This window comes from Tachyglossus aculeatus, chromosome 14, assembly GCF_015852505.1.
Source record: "Tachyglossus aculeatus isolate mTacAcu1 chromosome 14, mTacAcu1.pri, whole genome shotgun sequence".
Taxonomy (NCBI): domain Eukaryota; kingdom Metazoa; phylum Chordata; class Mammalia; order Monotremata; family Tachyglossidae; genus Tachyglossus; species Tachyglossus aculeatus.
The window spans coordinates 588,438-595,501 of record NC_052079.1 but is presented as its reverse complement, the minus strand read 5'-3'; positions in this window follow the sequence as shown (position 1 = coordinate 595,501).

Genomic DNA, 7,064 nt, shown 5'->3' with positions numbered 1-7,064 from the left:
TTGGCTATTATCACATCACAGGTGAGCTGCCCATTTGTTGGAACTCTAAAATCAATCAATCATATGCTTACTGTGTGCAGAGCACTATAACTAAGTGCTTGGGAGAGTACAATATAACAATATAATAGACATTCCTTGCCCACAATGAGCTACAGTCTAGTCTATAAATGAATTATTGCTTGTACTTAGGTGTTGTGGGGCCAGCACGGGGAATGAATAAAGGGAGCAAGACAGGGCGATAGAGAAGGGAGTGGAAGAAAAGGAAAAGAGCGCTTTGTCAAGGAAGGCTTCTTCCAGGAGATATGCCTTCAATAAGGCTTTGAAGGTGGGGAGAATAATCGTCTGTCGGATATGAAGAGGGAGGGCATTCCGGGCCTGAGGCAGGATGTGGGTGAGATAAATGAGATGAAGTTACAGCAAGTAGATTGGCATTAGAGGAGCAAAGTATGCAGGCAGGGTTGTAGTAGAAGAGTAGTGAGGTGAGGTAGGAGGGGGCAAAGTGATTGAGTGCTTTAAAGGAAATGATGAGTTCCTCTTTGATGTGGAGGCGGATAACAATAATAATTACGGTATTTGTTGAGCGCTTACTATGTGCCGGGCACTGTTCTAAGAGCTGGGGAGGATACGAGGTCATCAGGTTGTTCCACATGGGGCTCACAGTCTTAATCCTCATTCTGCTGATGAGGTAACTGATGCACAGAGAAGTGAAGTGGCTTGCCCGAGGTCACACAGCAGACAAGTGGCGGAGCTGGGATTAGAACCCACGTCCTCTGAGGCCCAAGCCCGGGCTCTTGCCAGTAAGCCCCGCTGTTTATCCACTGGATAAGCAACCACTGGAGGTTCTTGAGGAGTGGGGGGGACAGGGACTGAACGATTTTGTAGAAAAATGATCGAGGCAGTAGAGTGAAGGATGGACTGGAATGGGGGAGAGCCAGAAGGCAGGGAGGTCAGCCAGGAGGTTGATACAGTAATCAAGGCAAGGTAGGATAAGTGCTTGGATTTTAACGGGGTAGCAGTTTGGATGGAGAGGAAAGGGTGGATTTCAGTGATGCTGTGAAGGTCGAGCTGACAGGATTTAGTGATCGATCGAATACCCGGGTTTGATTGAAAGAGAGGAGTCAAGGATAGCACCGAAGTTACGGACTTGCGAGAGGCACGACGGTGGTGCCGTTTACGGTGATGGGAAAGTTAGGGGAAGGACGGGGTTTGGGTAGGGAGATAAGGAGCTCTATTTTTGACATGATGTAAGATGAGCTTTCCGGAGCTTGGTTTTCTGCCAGATGCTGGGGCCAAAATAGCTGCCCAAGCCTGCAGGGTAATAAACCATCCCAGCAGGGTTTAAAAGGACTCACAACACTGCTTTTTTGGAGTGGGTAAATGAACAAGTGCTGGAAGGAAAATGAAACATAAACAGTCAACCTTAGCACAGTTGTTACCTTGTCAGGCCTTCGCCTCCAGGGGACTTGAGAAGGACTGTGTCCGAGTGGAGAGAGCACAGGCCTAGGAGTCAGAAGGACTTGGGTTCCAATAATAATAATAATAATAATAATAATAACAATAATAATAATAATTATAATGATGGTATTTCCCAGCTCTGTAAATTGCTTGCTGTTTGACCTTGGGCAAGTCACTTAACTTCTCTGTGTGTTTCCTCAACTGTTTCCTCCTACTCGGACTGTGTGTTCCGTGTGGGACAGGGACTGTGTCCAACCTAATTAACCTGAACCTTCCCCAGAACTTAGAACATTCATTCATTTAATCAATCGTATTTATTGAGCGCCTGCTGTGTGCAGAGCGCTGCCCTAAGCATTTGGGAAGTCCAAGTCGGCAACATATAGAGACGGTCCCTGCCCAACAACGGGCTCACAGTCTAGAAGGGGGAGACACAGTGTTTGACACACAGTGTGTCGTACCATTAAGAAAAAAAATTCAGAGAACATCCCAAGACCTGAGGAGGCAGGGAGAAGGTCACACCTGGGCTTTCACCGCGGCAGTCACCGCAGTAGCCGCGTCCACCAGATCCCTTGTCTTTGAAGAGCGGACATCAAGGCCAAGTAGCTCAGCACTGACGAGGGCATAAAAAGTGCCCCCGTAGCCAATGTCGACTTCCAGCCGTCCGTAGCCAGGAACGTCAACCGGGAGATCTAGAAAACATTAGAAAGAATTCCACAGGAGCCGGTTTAAGCTTCCCGGATTTGCCGGGGCAGTCCGGATGGACCCTTCCCGTTTAAAGAGGGAGCACCGCCGCGGGCAGTGGCGGCAGCGACTATCGCCTCGCCATGGGTTGTCGCCACCCCACACCTTCCACCACTAATAATAATAATAATGACGGCATTTATTAAGCGCTTACTATGTGCAAAGCACTGTGGAGGATACAAGGTGATCAGGTTGTCCCATGTGGGGCTCACAGTCTTAACCCCCATTTTACAGATGAGGGAACTGAGGCCCCGAGAAGTGAAGTGACTTGCCCAAAGTCACACAGCTGACAGTTGGCAGGGCCGGGATTCGAACCCACGACCCCTGACTCCAAAGCCCGGGCTCTTTCCACTGAGCCACGCTGCTTCTCTACTTGGAGCACCCCAAAGGGGCTGCTTTTCTTTCACCCGGGAGGGCGCCCCAACTGCCTTCGGTACTTTTTGTGACTTTTAGGGTAGCTGCAGCAGTCTGTTCTCTGGAGGATTTTTATTCTTCATGGTGGGGTGCCCTCCCACCCCGGCTCCTTGCTCACAGGGGAGAGGGGTGGCACTGTGAAGAGAGGGGCAGTAGTAGTAATAATATTTATTTATTCAGTGTTTACTAGGTGCAAAGCACTATACTAAGGGCTGGGAAAGAGGACACAGGGGAGAATTAAATGCCATCCCTGCCCCATAGGGGCTCCCAATCTAAGAATAAATCTAAGAAAGGGATAGGAAGAGAAGCAAGGAGCTATCCTCAGTTCTTAAAAACACAAATTTTTGAAAAGCTTCGGTGGGAGGGGGTCAGTTGTTTGGCTAGCCTAAAGCTATTGCCTTTAACACACAATCCACTCTCTCCCCAGTCCTTACCATCATCATCATCAATCGTATTTACTGAGCGCTTACTATGTGCAGAGCACTGTACTAAGCGCTTGGGAAGTACAAACTGGACTCCTTATCGTGACTCCTGTTCCACTCTGCCCTAACTCGCCTTACATTTCTCTCTGGCATTCCTCTCTGGCCATCTTACTCACCGTGCCTCCTGTTGCTGCCCATCCCCTGCTCGCATCCCCCCCATCCTTCCTCTCCCCCTCGTCCCCTCCCCAACCCCCCATCTTACCTCCTTCCCTTCCCCACAGCACCTGTATATATGTATGTACATATTTATTACTCTATTTATTTTACCTGTACACATACTTGTACACATACAGGTCAAAAGAGGAGAGGATGCCCCCTCCATCTGGGTTTGGTACCTTAAGAAGCAGCGTGGCGCGGTGGAAAGAGCCCGGGCTTTGGAGTCAGAGGTCATGGGTTCAAATTCCGGCTCCACCACTTGTCAGCTGTGTGACCTTGGGCAAGTCACTTCACTTCTCTGGGCCTCAGTTACCTCATCTGGATAATGGGGATTAAGACTGTGAGCCCCCGCGTGGGACAACTTGATCACCTTGTAACCTCCCCAGCGCTTAGAACAGTGCTTTGCACATAGTAAGCGCTTAATAAATGCCATAAAAAAAAAAGAGCCCGGGCTTTGGAGTCGGAGGTCATGGGTTCAAATCCCAGCTCCACCACTTGTCGGCTGTGTGACTTTGGGCAAGTCACTTCACTTCTCTGGGCTTCGGTTCCCTCATCTGTAAAATGGGGATGAAGACCGTGAGCCCCCCGTGGGACAACCTCATCACCAAGAGCAGTGCTTTGCACACGGTAAGCGCTTAATAAACGCCATCACGACGATGGCGACGCCGTCGTTATCGCTGCCACGGTCAACTACCGAGTGCCGCGAAAGTACCCGTGACCAGGGCGAAGGCCGGGACGCTGTGGAAGCGGACGGGTCCGGTGGTTTGGTTGGCCCGGCAGCGGACGAAGGCGGTGACCAGGCCGCAGGGGCAGTGCAGGCGCACCCGGGCCTCGGGGCCGGCGGGGGCCACCAGGCCGTAGTCCAGGGCGAAGCGGGCCAGGGCCAGCACGGCGTGGCCGCCCATGGCGCTGCAGCCGGCGTTGTGCATGAACAGGACGCCCAGGTGGGCGGCGGGCAGCTCGCTGGGCACCGGCAGGGCCGCGTACATGTGGCGGTGGCCCCGCGGCTCGAGCACCAGGCGCCGTCGCCAGCCGTCCAGCCGCTCGCCCAGGTGGCGCCGCTTGGCCAGCAGGGTGGAGCCGGCCGGCGGCGGGAACCCGTCCACGACGATGCGGACCGGCTCCCCGCCGGCGTGCATGCCCACCACGCGGACCACCGGGCTGCCCGCGCCGTGCGGCGGAAGCCGGCGGGGGACCGGGACCGGCTCCGAGCCCGGCTCCGAGCCCGGCTCCGAGCCCGGCTCCGGCTCCATCGGCGGCGGCGCGACTCGGGCGGGGCTCCGGGGGGGGGCAAGATGTGGGCGGGGCTCCGGGCGCGCGCGCGGTGGGGCGGGGCTCCGGGGGCGCGAGGTGTGGGCGGGGCTCCGGGGGGGCGGGAGGTGTGGGCGGGGATACGGGGGCGCACGCGCAGTGGGACGGGGCTGCGGGGGGCGCGAGGGGTGGGCGGGGTTTCGGGGGGCGCGGTGGGCGGGGCTGCGGGGGCGCGCGCGGGGGGGCGGGGGCTCCCGGCGCCGAGCACGCGCCGTGGGCGGGGCTTCGGGGGCGCGCACGCGCGGTGGGCGGGGCTTCGGAGGAGCAATGTGTGGGCGGGGCTCCGGGCGCCCGCGCGGTGGACGGGGCTTCGGAGGCCAAGCGCGGTGGGCGGGGCACCGGGCGCATGGGCGGTGGGCGGGACTTCTGGGGGGCGCACGGGCGGTGGGAGGGGCTTCGGGGGCGCCCACGCGTTGGGCGGGGCTTCGGGGCGAGCACGCGCGTTGGGCGGGGCTTCGGGGCGAGCACGCGCGTTGGGCGGGGCTCCGGGGGCGCGATGTGTGGGCGGGGCTCCTGGCGCGCGCGCGGTGGGGCGGGGCTCCGGGGGCGCACGCGCAGTGGGGCGGGCGGGGTTTCGGGGGCGCGGTGGGCGGGGCTCCGGGCTCACGCGCGGTGGGGCGGGGCTTCGGGGGCGCGATGGGTGGGCGGGGCTCCGGGGGTGCGAGGTGAGGGCGGGGTTCCGGGCGCGCGCGCAGTGGGGCGGGGCTGCTGGGGCGCGAGGTGTGGGCGGGGGTTTTCGGGGGGCGCGCCCGCGCGGTGGGCGGGGCTCCGGGGGCGCGAGGTGTGGGCGGGGGTTTTCGGGGGGCGCGCCCGCGCGGTGGGCGGGGCTCCGGGGGCGCGACGGGTGGGCGGGGCTCCGGGCGCACGGGCGGTGGGCGGGGCTTCTGGGGGGCGCGCGCGGTGGGCGGGGCTTCGGGGGCCTGCACGCGGTAGCCGGGGGTCCCGGCGCCCTCACGGCGGACGGGGCTTCGGGGGCGCGAGATGTGGGCGGGGCTTCGGAGGCGCGAGGTGTGGGCGCGGTGGGGCGGGGCTTCGGAGGGGCGCAAGCGGCGGGCGGGGCTCCGGGGGCGCGCACGCGGGGGGCGCGGCTCCCGGCGCCTTCACGATGGGCGGGGCTCAGGGGGCGAGCACGCGCGGTGGGCGGGGCTCCACGGGGCGCGAGATGTGGGCGGGGCTTCGGGGGCGCTGGGGGTGTGGGCGGGGCTCCGAGCGGTGGGGCGGGGCTTTTTAGACTGTGAGCCCACTGCTGGGTAGGGACTGTCTCTATGTGTTGCCAATTTGTACTTCCCAAGCGCTTAGTACAGTGCTCTGCACATAGTAAGCGCTCAATAAATACGATTGATTGATTGATTGATTGATTCGGAGGGGAGCGCGGTCGGTGGGCGGGGCTCCGAGGCCAAGCACGCGGTGGGCGGGGCTTCGGGGGCGCACGCGCTCGGTGGGCGGGGCTTCGGGGGCGCGAGATGTGGGCGGGGCTCCGGGCGCGCGCGCGGTGGGCGGGGCTTCTACGTGCTTTTTTTTTTTTTAACGATATTTGGTCATTCATTCATTCCGTCGTATTTATTGAGCGCTTACCGGGCGCAGAGCACTGGACTAAATCGCTTGGGAAGGGCAAGCTAGCAACATATAGAGGCGGTACTTCCCAAGCGCTTAGTCCAGTGCTCTGCACCCGGTAAGCGCTCCATAAATACGATCGATTGATTGATTGATTGATTGAAGCACTGTACGCGCTTTTTTAAAAAGTGGTATGTGTTAATCGTATTTATGGAGCGCTTACTGGGTGCAGAGCACTGGACTAAAGCGCTTGGGAAGGATAAGTTAGCAACATATAGAGGCGGTCAAAGCACTGTATGTGCTTTTTTAAAATAATGGTATATTTGTTAATCAATCGTATTTATTGAGCACTGATTGGGTGCAGAGCACTGGACTAAAGCGCTTGGGAAGGACAGGTTAGCAACATGGAGAGGCGGTCAAAGCACTGTACGTGCTTTTTTAAAAAAATGGTATTTGTTAATCGTATTTATTGGACGCTTACTGGGTGCAGAGCACTGGACTAAAGTGCTTGGGAAGGACAGGTTAGCAACATGTAGAGGTGGTCAAAGCACTGTACGTGCCTTTCTTAAAATGGTATTAAGCGCTTACTATGTGCAGAGCACTGTTCTCAGCGCTGCGGAGGTCTCCCCCTTTTAGACTGTGAGCCCCCTGTTGGGTAGGGATTGTCTCTATATGTTGCCAATTTGTACTTCCCAGGCGCTTAGTCCAGTGCTCTGCACACAGTAAGCGCTCAATAAATACGATTGATTGATTGATTACAAGGTGATCAGGTCATCCCACGGGGGGGGGGGGGTGTGTGCTCACATTTTAATCCCCATTTTCCCATTTAATCATTTCCCCATTTAATCCCCCCCCCCCCGCCTTACCTCCTTCCCTTCCCCACAGCACCTGTATATATCTAGGTATGTTTGTACGGACTTATCACTCTATTTTACTTGTACATGTCCATTC